Below are 20,810 nucleotides of genomic sequence, written 5' to 3'. Positions count from 1 at the left end.
TAGTGTTTAGTGCTTTCCCCTACCTCCCCCATATTGCTTGTGTTCTAGTACTTCACCTTCAATATAGCTTCCCTGGTGGTCTAGAGTGGTCTAAACATAACCATTTGAGGGCCAAATTTAATGGCTCGGAGGGTCAGATTTGGCACCCGGGCCGGAGTTTGACATGTATGCTCTAGTCAGAGTGGATTTCTGTGAATGAAACAACTAGGTGGTGCTGCAGATACAAGCCTTTATTATTATTATTACTAGTTAAAAGGCCCGCCCATTAAAAAATGGGCGCTAGGGCACAACCCCGCTACCCATTTATCACCCGCCCGCAATGCGCGCACATATGCGTCCTGCTTGCTCATTCCCCACCACTGTCTGAAGTATATGCACACAGGGAGCTGCTTGCTTGGCAGTTGGAAAAAACTGTTATTTCCCACAATGCAATGAAAACCTCTGTGAACCACAGACAGCAAACGGTCAGGTCCGGCCCTGTGTCCTAACTGCCCTGGCTGCGACACACAACCATTCAGTTGATGACGCGGGGACACTTGCATTTTATTGTATAGGATTATAGCTCTTATCTGTCCATCTTTTGGTGGGACAGCCCTCTTTGGGTACCCTGTCCCTCGTTCTCCCCCCTTTTTCCTTCTTTCAGGACTGATGTGGAGATCTATGTAAATATATGTTGTTTTTCTATTGAAAAATGTGTTTAATTGGCACTAAACTTTCTTCCCATCCTTTAAATTGATATATTTCTTATTTTCAAATGTTTATAAGAAGGAAAATGAACCAGGATAGAAATTACTAGTGTGGTAGAAATTATAAAACCTATTTTTCTCATGAAATCTTTATAGTATGGATGATTAGGGGTGTGACGGGGCATGGCGTAAGTGTCCCTCTTTCTTAGCTCAAAAAGTTGGGAGGTGGGGGGGGGGCTTGCCGGGCAGCCGGGGAAGATGGCTGCTATCTAACTCAGCTCTGCACCCTCCGGCCGCATTTGCCGTGATCCAACTCGTCACAGAGCTCTGATCTTCTCCAGACATGACCCGCTGAGGTTCCGAAATACCCCTGATTCTGTATGGGTGGTCGCCGCACGCAAACCTCCAGCTGAAAGAACACTACGCTTTCTCCTTCCCATCGAGGTGGTTCCAAGATGGTGCCCGGAGAAAAACAGCATAAGGCCTTAGCCAGCTCCAGCCTCGGACAACAGCAGCGTTTCCTCTCTCCAGCCGACCTCCCAGAGCAAACGCAGGCAGACGGCCTCCAACAAAGGTACGGCAGACCCTGATTCTTGGGACCAAGCTTTGCTTGGCAAAATAGAGCAACTCCTGCACCGTAACCTGGATGAGGCCTCTACCCGAACAACCACCCAGCTTAAAAAGGAGATCCGTGAGCTAGGCTCCCGGTTAACTGACCTTGAGCAGCGCATGGACACAGCGGGAGTAACGCTGGAAGCGCATGATAAAGACTTTGAGACCATGCAATTAAAATCAGAGGATTTTGAAAATAGGGTATGCCGCGGCAATCTCAGGATAAGAGGCATTCCTGAGACGGTCACTGACCTTACATCCACAATAACAGCTCTGTTCCAGGAATTAGACCCAGCGATTCCTATTGATAGGCTTGAGTTTGATCGTATCCACAGAGCACTTACTTCGGTCAAACCTGAGGGACCCCCTTCCCAGGACATTATTGTGAAACTAACGTATTATAACACCAAGGAGGCTCTCCTGCACGCAGCAAGGGATAAAACAGATCTCATCTTCCAGAACAATCACTACCAGCTATTTACTGATCTGGCTCCAGCCACTGTTCAGCGTAGGCGAGCCATGAAGCCCTTTCTTCAAATTTTGATGGCGCATGATGTAAAATACAAGTGGGGTTTCCCCTTTAGGTTCCTTTTTACCTACAAATCAAAGCAAATAGCTGTTGCTACTCCAGAGGAGGCTCAAAAGAAATTTGAATTACTGAAACTGAGTCTACCTGCAGGCTCCCCTGCAAGCTCTCCTGCTCATAGCCAGCATTCAACCCGTTCGGCGCCATTATGGGAAGCAGTAAAGCCACGCCACACAACATCCAGAAGGCGAAAAAGCTCCATTTCTCCATCAAGAATGTCTGACCCAGGATGAAAAACTTGGATTACCCTTTAATTGCTGTTGTTTTTTGCAACCCACCTTCACTTTTGAACTTAAGTTTATTTTTTGTTCTATAACACCGATGAGGCCTAACGGGTCATCTTTATCCAGCCATGAGACCGGGCTGCAGTTCGAGTTGCCTGTCAATCTTTCACCCTGATCTTACTCTGGGTCTAATAGCCTAGCCTGTGGTGGCATGAGCTAGCTTTAGCAGGGCGCCGGCTAACCCGAGTGCTCTGGATCTGTTTCAATATGAAGTTGTAGTTTTGTTAACCTCTCTTTTTTACAGGCCAGTAAGAGACTAAACAAGTTGGTTCATATCCTTATCTGAAGTGGTCCTTATATTGTTTAGATACAGTATATGTTGCACCGCCATTCTGGGCGGCTATATAGTTTAGAATCTTGCGCCTCACTTGAGGCTAGAGTTTTGGTTTTGCAATCCCAGTTTTTAAGGGGAAATCCTATATAATTGTGTGGTAGTCATGTATGTATGAAACTGTGATGAGAAAACTTAGTATTACAAAAAGCTTTAATTGGTAAGCTATGCGGTTGGAGGAGGCCACTAGACCCCCACCCCCCATATTGATGGCTCAGCACCTGACTCTGTCAGCTGCGCTTTCGGCAGCTTGTGTTCCTCGAACACAGGTTTGGTCGAAGCATGATTTTTCATTGTCTCCCTCTGTTTGGTCTCCGTCCAGAGGGACACAATCCCTATTTTTCTTTTTACCCTACTGGTTTCTGTTTTTCACACTCTTCTTCTTTCCTTCTGTTTTTCCCACCTATTTCTCTCTTAGACTGATCTATCTCAGGAAGAACTGGTTCATTTCTCTGGTATTCACTTTTATACAATCTATTACTAACCGTTACTATGGCCCTGTCAACTAATTCAGAGAATCTAACAAGTATCTCCCATAACGTCCAAGGTTTCAATTCCCCGCAGAAAAGAGCCAAAGCATTTAAGTACTATAAATCCTGTAAAGCGGACGTGGTTTGTCTGCAAGAGACAAGGTTCTCGGTCTCCTCCCATCCCTCCTACCTCAGCATCCACTACCCCCTGGTATTTAACTCCTGTCCTAGGGAAAAAGTCAGAGGGGTAACGATCGCCTTTCGTAGAGGTTTACCTTTCATATGTACATTTCAAATAGCTGACCCAACCGGGAGATACTTACTATTAGTAGGGACACTGCATGACGTTAAAATAACTATAGTCTCTTACTATGCACCAAATACCTTTCAAGAGAGGTTCCTCTCCCACCTAATGCAAGTAATAGGTCGTCACAGTAAAGGAATGTTGTTACTATGTGGAGATACCAATGCAGTTTTAAATGAACTTCTTGGTAGGTCCAGACCAAATAAACGTTTAGCTCCAACACAGCAGCCAGGGACCCCCAATTCCTCAACAATTTGTACTCTTTCGTTCGGAGAATCTCTTCAATGTATGGAGAGAATTAAATCCTACAACATGTGACTGTACCTTTTTTTCCAATCCACATAATAGTTTTTGTTGCATTGATCACTTTTTCCTTCAACAACATTATCTGCCCAATGCACATAAAGCGAAGATTTTATCGGTGCCCTAGTCCAATCATAATCCAGTTTTGATACATTTATTGTCTAGTGCCAAAATGTAATAGTTTTAAGTGGCGTATGAACAACTCCCTCCTCTCAGATAAACATGTATTAGAGAAACTCCACACGTACATACAAGACTATATAGATGACAATCAGGACTCGGTTACATCTCCTATCTACCTCTGGGAAGCCCTGAAAGTAACAATCAGAGGACGTGTAATCAGGTTGGCCTCATATAAAAAACGGCAACGCCAAAAAGAAATATCAGAACTGACCGGCAAGTTAGAAGCAAACGAATCTGACTGGAAATCCAACCCAACCCCAACATTAAAATCAGAAAGGGACCGACTTAGAGCCCAACTCGATCTAAAATCAACTGATTTAGCTGAAAAACAACTGTGTTGGCAGCGGCATAGGTACTATTGTAGGGCCAATAAATCACATACCCTACTTGCTAACAAACTTAAAAATAAAATATATAAGCCCCCTCATTGGCAGTCCGTTTACCCAATGGGCAGACTACTTCAGACCCCTCCAAAATAGTGACAGGGTTTTATGATTTTTTGAAAGGACTGTACGGCCCCCAGAGGGATTCCAATATAAGTGAAATTGACACAATTTTGGATGGGATCTCTCTCCCACGCGTATCTTCTGTTTTTGCGGAGGCGCTGGGTAGAGATAGCTCTCTGGAGGAAGTGCAGTCCGCTATAAAATCTATCAAACCCTCCAAAACACCAAGCGCTGACGGTTTTTCAGGTTTGTTCTATAAAAATTCTCAGCGGCTCTGAGCCCCCTAGTAGTTTCCATCTTTAATGCATATAAGAGAGGTCTCATTCCAAATGCCTGTTCTCTTCAAGCAGACATTTCAATGATACTCAAGGTAGACACAGACGTGTTGGAGATTCACCAGTTCAGACCAATATCCCTCCTTAATATCGATAATAAACTTCTTGGGAAAATACTAGCTACTAGTATCGATATTAAGGAGTCAATACATTTCTGGGGGGCATTATTTATAAAGACCAGGTAGGCTTTGTACCGGGGCAACAAGCTTCAGATGCCAAACTTAGGGCGATTGAGATAATTGATCTGCTGCGTAACAGGAAAATTCCAGGCCTGTGTCTGTCCTTGGATATATACAAGGTGTCCTGGAATTACCTGTTTAGAGTGGTGTAAAGATGGGGGTTGGATGTAACGGTTGTGGAATTCTCTCCGTGATCAGCGCACAAGGCGTGCGCTGACACTGCGGAAATCCTCCACAAGCGTATAATTTAAGGGAACCCAGCAGAAGGTGCAATGCACCTGTAGAGGGAAATTCCTGTCGGCAGGTGGAGCTGTGGAGTGCAGAGGAACAGCTCCTCTGCCCTACCACATACGCCAGACAGGAATTGTACGAAGGGAAGAAACGCAATCGCAAGAGAAGCGATTGACAGTGAGCACAGGGACAGATTGTATGTGTGTGCACCAAACCCGCGACGGTGCATACACAACAGCAGATATGAAGTAGGAACGCAATCGTGAGGGAGGCGATTGCCAGAGGTGACACAAGGCTACAGCAAGGCAGAACACGAGAGTAGCAAAGGCACAGCAAATCATACAATGAGAAGATAAGGAAAATAACAAACGCTAGCTAAACGCGAACACCGCACTCATTCGCAACAGTGCACGCGTTTATGCGCGGTCTCCACGTGATAAGCACAATAGAGACAAGCACGCCTAACTAACCACCGACAGACAAACATGAAACAGAGGACGCGAGCGCTTGCTTAAAGGTTACCTCACCAAGCCTCCAGCAAGCGTTCGTAGCAGACAAGACAGACACACGGAAACAGGAACAAGCGAGAGATAGGATCCACAGCACCAGCGAAAAGAGGCCAGTGCGATCCAGGGAGACAGAGAGATGGAGATCAGACGGATCCACAGCACTAGCGCTAGGCGAGTGCGATCCAGGCAAGACAGATAGCGGAGATAGCTGGTAGCAACCGCTGCTCCAGCTATACTCCAAGAACAAAGATCAGAACGACTTCCTGTCGACCACCGCAGGGACAGGACAATCGCAACAGACAAACAAAACAGATATGCAATCCTAACTGCACTAGGGAAACCTGCCTAGTGCAGTCCCAGGAATTACTCTAAGCTAATCTTCAAACAATGAGCAAAGCTGACACTCTCCGGAGTGTTTCACAGGAAGAATTCTTATGACCAGCGAAGGTCTGTGATATCACATGGTATATATAGAGCAAGCCTACAAGGGATGTGGCTAGGCAATTTGCATGACCAACGTATGCAAATTCTTCAGCAGCAGCAAGCTGAAAAACTGACAAAAGGTCTCTCTTCCAGAGACCTGCAGAATGCAGACCTGAACAATGGTCAAAAAGCTGCCTGCCTGCACAGGCAGCTGAGCAGATTATTACATTGGACGACTCTTTTATAACATGGATAAAAGTTCTGTACTCTGAACCAAGGGCGAAAGTACAATATGCGGGGTACTCCGATTTTTTTATATAACCTAGGAACCCATCAAGGGTGCCCCATGTCACCCATTCTATTTATCCTGGCAATGGAACCGCTGGCACTGGCTATAAGGCAAAACCAGATCGTTCAAGGGGTGGAGTTGGCGGGGGTTCATCATAAGTTAAACTTATTTGCAGAAGACCTCCTCTTGTTTCTTACAGAACCCGCCACCTCCATCCCAGAATTGCTGTCAGTATTGTCCAGATTTTCTCAAGTTTCAGGCCTGAAAATAAACCCCCAGTAATCTTAACTTCTTAATATCTCATTAGGACCTGATGCTTGTCATCACATTAAAGCTAGGATTCCATTCTCATGGTCCAATATATCAATGGAATACTTAGGTATACATTTAACAGCTAGTTACAAGATGCTATTTCAGCACAATTATTATCCTCTTGCCAAACAAATCTCTCATTATTTGATGCAGTGGTCCTCCTATAATCTCTCCTGGTTGGGTCGAATAAATGCTATTAAGATGACGCTTTTGCCTAAAATTTTATATTATTTTCGGATTTTACCAGTGTTCCTCCCCACTTCTTGCGCATGTTGCAGTCAAAGTTATTTAAATTTATATGGAATAACTCTCGCCCCAGGATCCCCACATCCACCATGTATATTCATAAGACCGAAGGAGGCTTAGGAGTCCCCAACTTAAACTACTACTACCAAGCAGCACAATTGACTCACCTAATTAACCTTTATAAAGGTCCTAAAATGCCAGCTTGGATTTTGTTTGAGATTCCGGCTGCATCTCCACAATCAATTCAGACCCCTTTATGGCTGCCTAAACAGTCTAGGCCTAAATCTTTAGGGATAGTGTTACAACATTACTTATCAGTCTGGGATTCCATCCGTTTCTCAAAAAACCTAATGTCCCCCTCTCTACCCTTGATGTCATTTATAAATAATCCCTTATTTATTCCTGGTAGTGAGGGTCCATATAACTTTAAATGGTGGCGAGAACGCGGACTGGAACAGGTTAAGTCATTGTTAGGATGTTCCGGGATCCTTTCTTGGGGGGATCTACTGGAAAGATACCAGATCTCTCCCACCGAGAAGTTTCGTTATATGCAACTCAGGCATTGGCTTTCCTCTTCCTCCCGTCACATACCCAATTTCCTGTTACTCTGACTAGGTTTGAGAACCTCTGTATGAATAACCCTTTTACGAAAGGGATACTTTCAGATTTATATACAATTTGAACAGACCCATCACCATCCTTTCGTCATGGATACATGATTAAATGGGAGTCTGACCTGAAGGGAGGAAAATCAAAGTGGGAGGAGACCTGGAATATAATTCCCAAGCTATCATTTAACTTGGCAATAGTTGAATCAGCCTACAAAGTCCTCTTAAGGTGGTATTGGGTATCAGCAAGGCTGGCTCATTTACCAGGGGCGGGTGGGGGTCTATGTTTTCAGGGGTGTTGAACTAAAGGTGATATGTTCCATGTGTTCTGGTCTTGCACCATGCTCTCAAGGGTCTTCAGATTGCTCCATTCCATGTTCCAAAAAACAATTCCAAAAGACCCTTGGATAGTCTTACTGCATGGCAAAATAGACACCTTAAATAAATCACAAAGGGAATTAGCTCATTTTATCTTTGCTGCAGTGACTCAAACAATAGCACGAGCTTGGAAAACCCAATTTGTGTCATTTGAAGAAGTTAAACAAAGAGTGACGGCCTTTATGATGAAGGAACATCTGGCGGGTATATTAGATAAGTTGGACAAATACCACAAGATATGGGATCCTTGGAAATTGTACATGGGCCTAAGTTAATTTATTGTACCAAATTGCTTATAACATGACTTTAGTGGAATCAGGCTTCCTGTCTTCTTTTCCTCTTTCCTTCTCTCTTTTTCTCTTTTCTGACTTTACTTCATTCCATCTGTCTTCTTTCGTTGAAACCCGTTATCTTGTTGTTCAATATCAGCCTACAGTGGGCGCATTCTTTTAAGTATAGGATCACTAATAATTTGAATCTTTATATATTGAGCGAGAAGCCACTGGCGTGACTCAAGTGTTCCTACATTCACCTTGTAGTCTGTCTACATTGTTAAACATTTTAATCTTTGTACAATTTCTATTGTATATTATGTTATATCTTTGTCTCTTTTGAAAATTGAAAAAAACAATAAAACATTTTGAAACAGAAAAGTTGGGAGGTATGTTATTATTAATATTATTTAGTACAGTGGGTTGCAAAAGTATTCGGCCCCCTTGAAGTTTTCCACATTTTGTCACATTACTGCCACAAACATGCATCAATTTTACTGGAATTCCACATGAAAGACCAATACAAAGTGGTGTACATGTGAGAAGTGGATCGAAAATCATACATTATTCCAAACATTTTTTACAAATAAATAACTGCAAAGTGGGGTGTGCGTAATTATTCGGAATCCTGAGTCAATACTTTGTAGAACCACCTTTTGCTGCAATTACAGCTGCCAGTCTTTTAGGGTATGTCTCTACCAGCTTTGCACATCTAGAGACTGAAATCCTTGCCCATTCTTCTTTGCAAAACAGCTCCAGCTCAGTCAGATTAGATGGACAGCGTTTGTGAACAGCAGTTTTCAGATCTTGCCACAGATTCTCGATTGGATTTAGATCTGGACTTTGACTGGGCCATTCTAACACATAGATATGTTTTGTTTTAAACCATTCCATTGTTGCCCTGGCTTTATGTTTAGGGTCATTGTCCTGCTGGAAGGTGAACCTCCGCCCTAGTCTCAAGTCTTTTGCAGTCTCCAAGAGGTTTTCTTCCAAGTTTGCCCTGTATTTGGCTCCATCCATCTTCCCATCAACTCTGACCAGCTTCCCTGTCCCTACTGAAGAGAAGCACTCCCTGAGCATGATGCTGCCACCACCATATTTGACAGTGGGGATGGTGTGTTCAGAGTGATGTGCAGTGTTAGTTTTCTGCCACACATAGCGTTTTGCATTTTGGCCAAAAAGTTCCATTTTGGTCTCATCTGACCAGAGCACCTTCTTCCACATGGTTGCTATGTCCCCCACATGGCTTGTGGCAAACTGCAAACGGGATGCAGTTTCTGTATGCTTTTCTGTTAACAATGCCTTACTTCTTGCCACTCTTCCATAAAGGCCAACTTTGTACACTGCATGACTAATAGTTGTCCAATGGACAGAGTCTCCCACCTGAGCTGTAGATCTCTGCAGCTCGTCCACAGTCACCATGGGCCTCTTGACTGCATTTCTGATCAGCGCTCTCCTTGTTCGGCCTGTGAGTTTAGGTGGATGGCCTTGTCTTGGTAGGTTTACAGTTGTGCCATACTCCTTCCATTTCTGAATGATCGCTTGAACAGTGCTCCGTGGGATGTTCAAGACTTTGGAAATATTTTTGTAGCCTAAGCCTGCTTTAAATTTCTCAATAACTTGTGTGTTCTTTGGACTTCACGGTGTTGTTGCTCCCAATATTCTCTTAGACAACCTCTGAGGCCCTCACAGAGCAGCTGTATTTGTGCTGACATTAGATTACACACAGGTGCACTCTATTTAGTCATTAGCACTCATCAGGCAATGTCTATAGGCAACTGACTGCACTCAGATCAAAGGGTCTGAATAATTATGCACACACCACTTTGCAGTTATTTATTTGTAATAAATGTTTGGAATCATGTATGATTTTCATTCCACTTCTCATGTGTACACCACTTTGTGTTCGTCTTTCATGTGGAATTCCAATAAAATTGATTCATGTTTGTGGCAGTAATATGACAAAATGTGGAAAACTTCAAGGGGGCCGAATACTTTTGCAACCCACTGTATATATACCGTAGAGTGCTGACATCTTCCGCAGCGCTATACAGAGTATATTGTCTTGTCACTTAACTGTCCCTCAGAGGAGCTCACAATCTAATAACATATTTCTATGTATCTATTGTGTAGTGTATCATGTAGGTAATCCTGGCTGGGATTCGAACCAGGGACCCAGTGCTACAAGGCAAACGCGCTAATCATAACTGCCTCTTTATTTATTTTCATCCTGGTGGTACCCTCAGAGTAGTGGGGGACCCTTTTTTTCCCACTTGAAAAACCATGGATTATATAAAAATTGAGGAGCACTGAATATATTTTTAAGGACTTTATTCTTTGGTTAAAATTTCACATAAGCACTTAGTTCTACCTAAAATGACCACTAAAATCGCAAATACCATAGAAACACTCTCATGAATCATCTATTTAAACAATGAACTATCTGGTATAATAATTGCACTTTATCTTTCATAGGTGCAACTGCAAACATATGCATATAAAAAACCTGGTTGTTGTTTCAATTTTTCTGCAAAGTGAGCAAAAAGAGCTACTTTAACAACATTTCAGTCTTAAAAGGAAGGAGTTTTGAATCAGGATGATACTCTGTCTCAGTGTGGTTTTGATGCTGTTAAGCTGTATGCTCCTTTTTGATTGGCCTGATGAAGCGGGATTGAGCCCGTGAAACGCGTTGCCTATTTTTACTGTGGAGTATAAATAAATTGTTGTTTGACTGTTGATGCCACAGTCCTTCCTTTGTTTGCTTTGTCTGCATGGATGGGATAGGCCCACCACTGCCCCATCGGTTTTAAGCTCGTTTAAGTGACTTTTATTCTATTGGCGGCTCTGGAAAGCTTCTACATATTGCTAAGTCCACCCTTGGTGGAGGGTTGTACCCATCATTCCTGTCCCCAAAAAACCAGGGCTGTCCGATCTAAATAACTACAGACCTGTGGCCCTAACTCCCACCATTATGAAAACCTTCGAGAGACTAGTCCTCACCTACCTGAAGGGCTCCACTGATGCCTGCCTGGACCCACTCCAATTTGCTTACAGGGCAAACAGGTCCACGGATGATGCCATAAACACCAGCCTGGCGTACATCATGGAACACCTGGACAGACCTGACACCTATGCAAGGATTCTCTTCCTTGACTTCAGCTCTGCTTTTAATACCATCTGCCCCAACATCCTACATGGCAACCTCACTCAACTTGGTCTCGACTTCACCCTATGTGGTTGGATTAAAGACTTCCTCACCAACAGGACACAACTAGTTAAACTCGGCAACTGCTCCTCTCAGGAAAGAACCACCAACACGGGGGCCCCGCAAGGTTGTGTGCTGTCCCCGTTCCTGTTTTCCTTGTACACGAACGACTGTTCCTCATCCACGAACTCTGTCAAGGTCGTTAAATTCGCAGACGACACCACCATCCTTGGCCTCATTGGGGATGATGGGGAGAATGACTACAGAAACGAGATTGAACGCATCTGCAATTGGTGTAAGGAACACAATCTGGTACTGAACGCAGGGAAAACAGTTGAACCGGTTATTGACTTTAGAAGGCGCCCTTCCACAATCAACCCTGTCTCCATTGAGGGCACTGTGGTTAACAGGGTGTCTAGCGTACGGTTCCTGGGCACCATCATCACAAATGACTTGAAATGGGTGGATAACACCACAAACACTCAAAGGAAAGCGCAACAAAGGATGTACTTCCTGAGACAACTTAGGAAGTTTGGAATTTAGCGGGAACTGTTGACTTGCTTCTACACGGCCACCATTGAGTCGATCCTCTGTTCCTCGATTATCGTATGGTATGCTGGTGCCACTGCAAGGGACAGACTCAAACTTCAGAGGGTTATCAACTCTGCGGAGAAGATAATAGGGTCACCCCTGCCACCACTGGACCTCTTGCTCACCTCCAGACTGTGGTCCAGGGCAAATAAGATAGTGATCGACCCTTCACACCCTGGCTGGCACCGCTTCAATCGGCTTCCCTTAGGCCGTCGCTTCCGCACCATCCCCACTAGAACCACCAGGCACAGGAATACCTTCTTCCCTCAAGCTGTACTGCACCTGAACTCTCGCTCTCTCTCATGCGAAGCCCGCTAGTCTTCCACTCTCGCCACTCCTGCCCCGTGGCATAGCTAAATTTGTGTTTTTTGTCTTTCCTTGTATCAATGTATCTGTATGACTAACAGCCGCTTGTAAACTGTTGTTCCCTGCCATGCAGTGTATGCCAGAAATAATTCCGGGTGTGACACCTGTTACACTCGGCGAATAAAAGAGATTCTGATTCTGATCTTCTTCCCATCTACAGAGAGCGACTTTTAATCCTGAGTGGGGTCAGGTTAATCTCCCCACCTGCCTTCACAGTGGTTGCCTAATGGTAACCCTGGTTTGTGAGTATTAAATTGTTATATTACTCATTATTAATTATCATCTATAAAATATCACACTATTGGGCTCTTGGTGTCCCCCCTCCCTTTATTTCTTTAAAGCAATGGCTATAATATATGATAATCCGGATGCTTCGATCACTGCTGAGAGGAAGCTCAAAACTCTCAAGCAGGGTCGAGATTCGGTTGAAGTTTATGCGGCCGAATTCAGAAGGTGGGCTGTGTCGTCTAGGTGGGGGTCCTACGCCTTATTAGACTGCTTCCTCTCAGGCCTGTCAGACGCAGTCTCTGAATTGATGTTAGGACACCCAGAACCCAAGTCCGTCGATGACGCCATCTCCTTGGCGATACGTGCAGACCGCAGATTGCGCTATCAGCGCCAATCGACAGGCAGGAATGCAGTAAGAGCTCTCTCTTATGCGTCCTCATCACCTACCCCTCCTACTGACAAAACGATGCAAATCGGACATTCTCGGTTGACTCGAGCCGAGAAAGAGCACAGAAGGGCAGAAAATCTTTGTTTATATTGCGCAGAGCAGGGTCATATTGCTCAAAATTGCCCCAGGAAATCGGGAAACGCTGCCGTCTAGGTGTAGTTAGAGGTAATACCCTAGACGCACAGAGTTTACCTCTAAGTCAGAATAATCGGTTACTCCTCCCGTGTTCCATTTCCTGGGGGAATTTTACTGTTTGTACTGAAGCTTTCGTGGACTCTGGGTCCGCGGCCAATTTTCTAGATTACGAGTTTGTGAAATTGTCCAAGCACCCCCTGAGCGCTCGCCGTTCCGCTCTCTCTCCCTTCTGTAGTGCTACAACAAAATGGCTGGTGATGTCCACAAATGGCGGACATCGGCAGCCATTTTCTTGTAGCACCACAGAGGGGGAGGAGGCAGGGAGAAGCACAAAAGATGCCTGACGCAGGAGAGGAGGCGGCGGGAACAGGCACAGAGGTAGCGGCCGCCAGCTCAGAAGGGTTCACGAGCGGCTGGGGCAGCAATACTACCTACATTGGGGCAGCAAATACTACCTACACTGGGGCAGCTGTACTACCTATGCTGGGGCAGCTGTACTACCTACACTGGGGCAGCTGTACTACCTACACTGGGACTACCTATACTGTGGCAGCTGTGCTACCTACACCGGGAGTACCTACACTGGGGCAGCTGTACTACCTACACTGGGGCAGCTGTACTACCTACACTGGGGCAGCTGTACTACCTACACTGGGGCAGCTGTACTACCTAAACTGGGACTACCTACACTGGGGCAGCTGTACTACCTACGCTGGGGCAACTATACTACCTACACTGGGACTACCTACACTGTGGCAGCTGTACTACCTATACTGGGACTACCTACACTGGGGCAGCTGTACTACCTACACTGGGGCAGCTGTACTACCTACACTGGGGCAGCTATACTACCTACACTGGGGCTGCTGTACTACTTACACTGGGACTACCTACACTGGGGCAGCTGTACTACCTACACTGGGACAGCTGTACCACCTACACTGGGGCAGCTGTACTACCTACACTGGGGCAGCTGTACTACCTACGCTGGGGCAGCTGTACTACCCACGCTGGGGCAGCTGTACTACCCATGCTGAGGAAGCTATATTACCTACACTGGGGCAGCTATATTACCTACGCTGTGGCAGCTATACTACCTACACTGGGGCAGCTGTACTACCTACACTGGGGCAGCTGTACTACCTACACTGGGGCAGCTGTACTACCTACACTGGGGCAGCTGTACTACCTACACTGGGACAGCTGTACTACCTACACTGGGACAGCTGTACTACCTACACTGGGACAGCTGTACTACCTACGCTGGGACAGCTGTACTACCTACTCTGGGGCAGCTGTACTACTCATGCTAAAGAAGCTATATTACCTACACTGGGGTGGCTATACTACCTATGCTGGGACAGCTATACTACCAATTTTGGGGCAGCTATACTACCCATGCTGGGGCAGCTATACTACCCATGCTAGGGCAGTGGGGCAGCTATACTACCCATGCTGGGGCAGCTATATTACCCATGCTGGGGCAGCTATATTACCCATGCTGGGACAGCTATATTACCCATGCTGGGACAGCTATATTGCCCATGCTGGGGCAGCTATACTACCTATGCTGGAGCAGCTATACTACCTATACTGGGGCAGCTATACTACCTATACTGGGGAAACTTTATTACCTATACATGCCCACTTTCCAGTGCATAGACACGCCCCTTTTGTACCACACCCAGGGGGTTTGGCCACGCCCCCTGATTCGGTGTTCACAGCTAACCCTAGAAAAGATTCAGCACCTGCAAAGCACCCCTTAAAAAAATTACCTGGAGCCGCCGCTGATTGTTAGATACACTACATGCTTCCTGAATACATAACTTAATCCTCTTAGCTATGGTTCTTTTTGACATTTTTGTGCCCTTATTTGGTCCACAGAAATTAATGAACAAATAATTCAATAAACCTCTCCTCACATCCAGGTTATCCTCCTGTAATGCTATCTTCTCTTTCGTGCTGTGGGTAACACAATTTTCTGTCTTCTATGAAAGGAAATAGTGACATTAGGAAGAAATTCATCACTAGTTCTTAAAATAATTTTATCCTGAAAAAAAAAAAAGTCTCTTCACAGCTGAGAGCCTCTAACTCACTTACTCTTCTTGCAGAGGTTATAGCAACTAAAAATATGACCTTCACAGTCAAAAAACGTAATTGAATATTCTTAATAGGTTCAAAAGGCTCTTTATTCAAAGCCTGCAGGACTAACGTAAGAACCCAATTTGGAATCTTATTCCTGTGAAGTGGAGTTTTCCTCTCTACCGACCTAAAAAACGGAATGATCAAAGGATCCATTGACAACTTTGCATCCAAACACAAAACAAAGTGCCGATACCTGCACCTTTAAAGTATTAAGTGACAACTTTTTCTCAAGGCCTTTTTGTAGAAATTCCAGTACAGTGGATATATCATCTTCAATAAATCCTGACAGCTCCAATGCCTTCCATTATTTGAGGTAAATGTGTCTACTTACTTTCTTTCTACTGTCTAACAGTGTAGTTATGACCCTTTATAGAGAACCAGAGACGGACAAAAGTTTTTATACATACCTGGGGCTTCCTCCAGCCCCATAAGCCTGGATCGCTCCCACGCCGCTGTCCTCCGCTGCTTCTATCTGCCGGTACCGGGTCCCGTACTTTCAGCCAGTCGATGCACGTGCAGTGCGTCACTGCCGGCGGACGCGGCCAATTGTACGCAAGAACAGGGACTTCTCCATATCCTTACGCATGCGCCTCCATACTACGCAGGCGCATGCATAAGGATATGGAGGGAGCCCCTGTTCATGCGTACAATTGGCCGCGTCTGCCGGAAGTGACTGGACCCGGTAGCGGCGATAGAGAACAGCAGAGGACGGCGGCGTGGGAGCGATCCAGGCTTATGGGGCTGGAGGAAGCCCCAGGTATGTATAAAAGCTTTTTCATTTTTTCTACACTGGTTGTCTCTGGTTCCCTTTAAGATAAACTTGTTTTTCTTAAGGGTTCCCTCTCAGAAGCCACGCTGACAGATTTAGATTTGGAATATAACTTTTCTTTTCTTTTACCCCTTTTGTTTAGTAGGTTCCTTGTCGGTAACAACCATGGACCCTCTACTCTTAACCTCCAAAGTAGATGGCACCATGATCTCTTTGGCCAATCTGGTGCTATCAATATTAGTGTCATATCTGTTAAAATCAATTTCTGTGGAACTGGAGGGAAGGCATAAGCTTTCTTGAACTTCCAGTCCTGGCTTAAAGGACAACTGAAGTGAGAGGGATACGGAGGCTGCCATATTTATTTCCTTTTAAACAATACCAGTTGCCTGGCTGTCCTGCTGTGATCTACTTGGCTGGCAGTAATGTGTAAATGACACCAGAAACAAGCATGTGGCTAATCTTGTGAGATCTGACAATATTGTCAGAAACCCCTGATCTGCTGCATGCTTGTACAGGTAGTATTGTTTAAAAGGAAATAAATATGGCAGCCTCCATATCCCTCTCCTTACAGTTGTCCTTTAATGCATCCCATCTCTCAGATCTAGTGAATATTATTTCTGGCACTTTGCATTTTCCTGACTTGCAAACAGATCTATTTGGGGCATTCCCCATTTCACAATTATCTTTCTGAATATGTAATTGGATAAGACTAACTCTGAATTCGAGCTCTTGTTTCGGCTGTGGAAGTCTGCCATTACATTCAAAGACTCTTTCAGGTGTACAACTGTCATTGACAACAGATCCTTATCTGCTATCTGTAAAATCCACATTTCTAAATGTAACTGTCCTTCTTCCTATCTGTTCAAATATGCCATGGTCGTAATGTTGTCATTTCTGACCTGCATGTGATGGCCTTTATATTGGAAATGCTTATATCACTGCCTCTCCAGCTGCCTTAAATTCCCTGTAATTGGAAGATTCCTTCCTTACCAGAGGGGACCAGAATCCCAGGTATGTCCAGGTGAGCACCCCAGTCTAGAGTTAAAGTTGCATTTGTGGTCAGATTTTTTGTTACTAGATACTTCCATAGTCTTCCTTCTGTTAGTATTTGTTCCTCTTTCCACCAGGTTAGACTGGTAAGAACTTCCTGAGCAATTGTTACGGATACTTCCAAATTGTTTGGCTCCTTGTCCCAGTTCTTTAAGATCCATCTCTGAAGATTCCCTAAATGTAACATTGCCCATTGCACCGCTGGTGTGGTTTAGGATAACAATCCTAGAACCCTCATGACCTCTCTGAGCGATCTCACTGGATATTGAGTACACTGATCTATTGTATCTCTTATTTTGTCAATTTTTTCTTGGGGTCAATACTTTTTTTTTTTTGCTGAAACGAGTCTATTATGAACCCTAGAAACAGTATCAGTTGAGATGGACGCCACGTGTCCTAAAGAGGTGTGCTGTGCACGAGAAACAGCTGTAGACCGGGGGCTGTCTGTTTACCTGGAACTTTTGTCCGTGGCTAAATAAAGAAGCATTTGTTGGAGTGTGCTGGAGTCTGCCTTTCCTTACTGGTTTAAGAGATGGAATCAAAATTGGCTTCTCCCAATTTATAATCAATCCAAATTCTCTTAACTGATCCAGCACAATCTTGCTTTGCATGATTATCTAAATATGCGATGATCAGGATTCCCTTCTTGTGCAGAAAACGTATTAACTCTTCCATTACTTTTGAGAAAAGTCTCGGACAGATGTTATGTCGAATGGTAATGCCTGAATCTGGTAGTGTTTTATCACTTTCTTTCCTTTTACTGCAAATATCTGTACTTTTGAGATTTCAACCTGATAGGAATGGGCAAGGCCAGATTTATTCTTTTTGTGCCCCTAGGTGAAGTATGCTGTGGCTTTGCTTTCATGTGCAGCAGCACCCCTCCCATTCCACGTGCAACCCCCTCTTCCATGCATTTCATCCATGTACTATAGCCCCTCTCTTTTATTAACCACTCCCTTGGGCATCAGTTTCCATTTTTCATGAGTTGCTCACCATTTTTTTAGCCTCCTCTTTCATATGTAGCAACCCCATTTTAATTTTCAGGTGCCCCCTTGGGTCTTTGTTTCCTTTACAGAAATCCAGCCCTAGGAACATGCCAGTATGAGTCCCTAAGATCTATATTCATCATATAGCCGAGGGGAGGAAGAAGACTTTGAACCAGTCGCGTCGTTAGGCTGATTCATTCGGGGCTTGTGCCCGGGTTCTAAACCATTGTGCCCAAATGTGTACTTCCACCGAATAAAATAGTCCCACCGACATTAGGAAGCCTGGAGACAAGGGAATATTGCCGTATATTAACATCACCCGACAAGAGTTCGGCTTGGTCGAAGGATACAGTTTTTGCACTGTGTGGTGCAGCTGTTTTGAAAAGCATGGTGGCATCAGGAGAGAGGAGACCAGGAAGCTAGAGGGATGTGCCTGACACTGCCTGCAATAGAGGATGCTTTGCGCAGCAGTCAGTGTTATATGAGTAATCATTCTCCCTCCTCTTCCTTCATACATGGGCTTTACAGAGAAGGGTGTCATCCATGAAAGTTATAGTGCTGTTTGTAATGTCCTTAAGTGATGAATTGGACCTGAACTCTTGCACAGGACTGAAGAAATACATAGAGAAATGCACCCTGTATGTATTTAGAGAGTTTAGCCTGGTTAATTCCCCCTGATTTGTGTCTAATCACAAGTTGTAATCTGATCTCCCCCCATGTCACATGACTGCCAATGGCAGAGATGGCAGATAAGGCCATTTGAAAGCACAGGAGGTTATCAATATATCTGCTTCCATGAATCAGAGAGTAGAAACAGTGTAGATCTATTTTAGGATTTGTATCAGGTGTAACAAATAAATGTTTTTTGTTTAACCACTTACCGACAATGTAGCGTATTAAAACGTCATGTTTGAGCCTGTTAACGGCAACATGACATTTTAATATGTTCCCGACGCCTCTCTGCACATGTACGCACCGCTCCCGCCGCTGTTTCCGTTGGGATTCAGTGTTCAGCGATTGGGGAAGAGGACCGAGCAGTCTTCTACCCAATCACAATGCTTGTAATGTATGAACGTTACCGTGATCAGCGGCCACGTCCATTCATCAAAACAGGAAACAGCCACAGTTTTGATAAATGTAGAAAAAAAAGTGAACACTTCTTATAATGGGAAAGTGTTCACTAGCGCCATCTTGTGTCCAAAAAGTAAAATTACACATACAGGCACATACATACTTACACAGTACTAATAAAATTAATGACTTACATTACCAAAGCCCCCCCCCCCCCCCCCCCCCCAAAAAAAAAAAAAAACATATAAAAAAAAAACCTGCTTTAAAATATATAATTAGTTGCCTTAGGGACTCAGCTTTTTTAATCTATATTTTATGAGGGAAAATTACTTTTACTTTACTACATAGGGGCTTGTAATTATGGACCGGACAAAAAAAACCAAAAAAACAGAAAAACACCTCTATTTAAAAGTAATATATTGTCGCCATACATTGTGATAGGGACATAATTTAAACAGTTTAACAATCGGGACAACTGGGCAAATAAAATGTGTTGGTTTTAGCCACAGGAGAATGTTTAATTTTAAAACTAAACTGCCCAAAAACTGAGAAGTAATTAATTTTTTCCATTATTTTCTTATTTTTCCCATTAAAACGCATTTAGAATAAAATAATTCTTAGCAAAATGTACTACCCACAGAAAGCCTAATTGGTGATGAAAAAAACGGGGTATAGATAATTTTCTTGTGATAAGTAGTAATAAAGTTATTAGGAAATAAAAGGGAGGAGCACAGACAGGGTAAAATTGCTCTGGTCTGTTTGGGTACAAACCCTTAGGGTGAACTGGTTAAAGGTTATTATGCTGTTGTGCAGTGCTGCTCGGATACCCCTTTATAAAATCCGAATCCGATTCGGATCCGGATACCCTGCTATCCGATCCGGGTCGGATATCCGAATTCAAAATTTTCCTATCCGAATCCGATTCGGATATCCGACCCCAGTATCCGACCGGATTCGGATATCCGGATTGATAAACCGGAAGTGGCCTTTAAATTGCTTTAAAAAGGTTTGTAAGGGTCAATTAGGCATGTAGCATCATTCTTTTTCAAAGGGGAACACTAATTGATGATGTGGGGACTTAAAATCCCCCCCCCCCACAAAAAAAGGCTGTCAAAGGGCCAAGTGCAAAGTGCCAAATGCAAAGGGCCAAGTTCAAAGGGCCAAGTGTCAAGTGCAAAGGGCCAAGTGCAAAGGGCCAAGTGTCAAGTGCAAAGGGCCAAATGCAAAGGGCCAAGTTCAAAGGGCCAAGTGTCAAGTGCAAAGGGCCAAGTGCAAAGGGCCAAGTGTCAAGTGCAAAGGGCCAAGTGCAAAGTGCCAAATGCAAAGGGCCAAGTTCAAAGGGCCAAGTGTCAAGTGCAAAGGGCCAAGTGCAAAGGGCCAAGTGTCAAGTGCAAAGGGCCAAGTGCAAAGTGCCAAATGCAAAGGGCCAAGTTCAAAGGGCCAAGTGTCAAGTGCAAAGGACCAAGTGCCTAATGCAAAGTGCCAAGTTTAAAGGGCCCAGTGTCAAGTGCAAAGGGCCAAGTGCCTAATGCAAAGGGCCACGTTCAAAGGGCCAAGTGTCAAGTGCAAAGGGCCAAGTGCCTAATGCAAAGTGCCAAGTTTAAAGGGCCAAGTGTCAAGTGCAAAGGGCCAAGTGCCTAATGCAAAGGGCCAAGTTCAAAGGGCCAAGTGTCAAGTGCAAAGGGCCAAGTGCCAAATGCAAAGTGCCAAGGGCAAAGTGCCATGTGCCATGTGCAAAGTGCCAAGTGCCAACATGTGCAAACACGTGCAAAAATGTGCAAACACATGCAAAATTGTGCAAACACGCGCAAACACATGCAAAAATGTGC

At 44.4% G+C, this 20,810-nt stretch overlaps 1 protein-coding gene across 1 annotated transcript in view; it reads left to right on the top strand.

Annotated features, from left to right (window-relative positions):
* VPS41 (VPS41 subunit of HOPS complex) overlaps positions 1-20,810 on the top strand; it is a 1,049,902-nt gene that overhangs the window by 1,009,091 nt on the left and 20,001 nt on the right. The gene's annotated exons all lie outside the window — the stretch shown is intronic.

This window comes from Hyperolius riggenbachi, chromosome 5, assembly GCF_040937935.1.
Source record: "Hyperolius riggenbachi isolate aHypRig1 chromosome 5, aHypRig1.pri, whole genome shotgun sequence".
NCBI classification, from domain to species: domain Eukaryota; kingdom Metazoa; phylum Chordata; class Amphibia; order Anura; family Hyperoliidae; genus Hyperolius; species Hyperolius riggenbachi.
The sequence above is the reverse complement of the archived record's forward strand: the minus strand, read 5'-3'. Positions and strand labels throughout refer to the sequence as shown.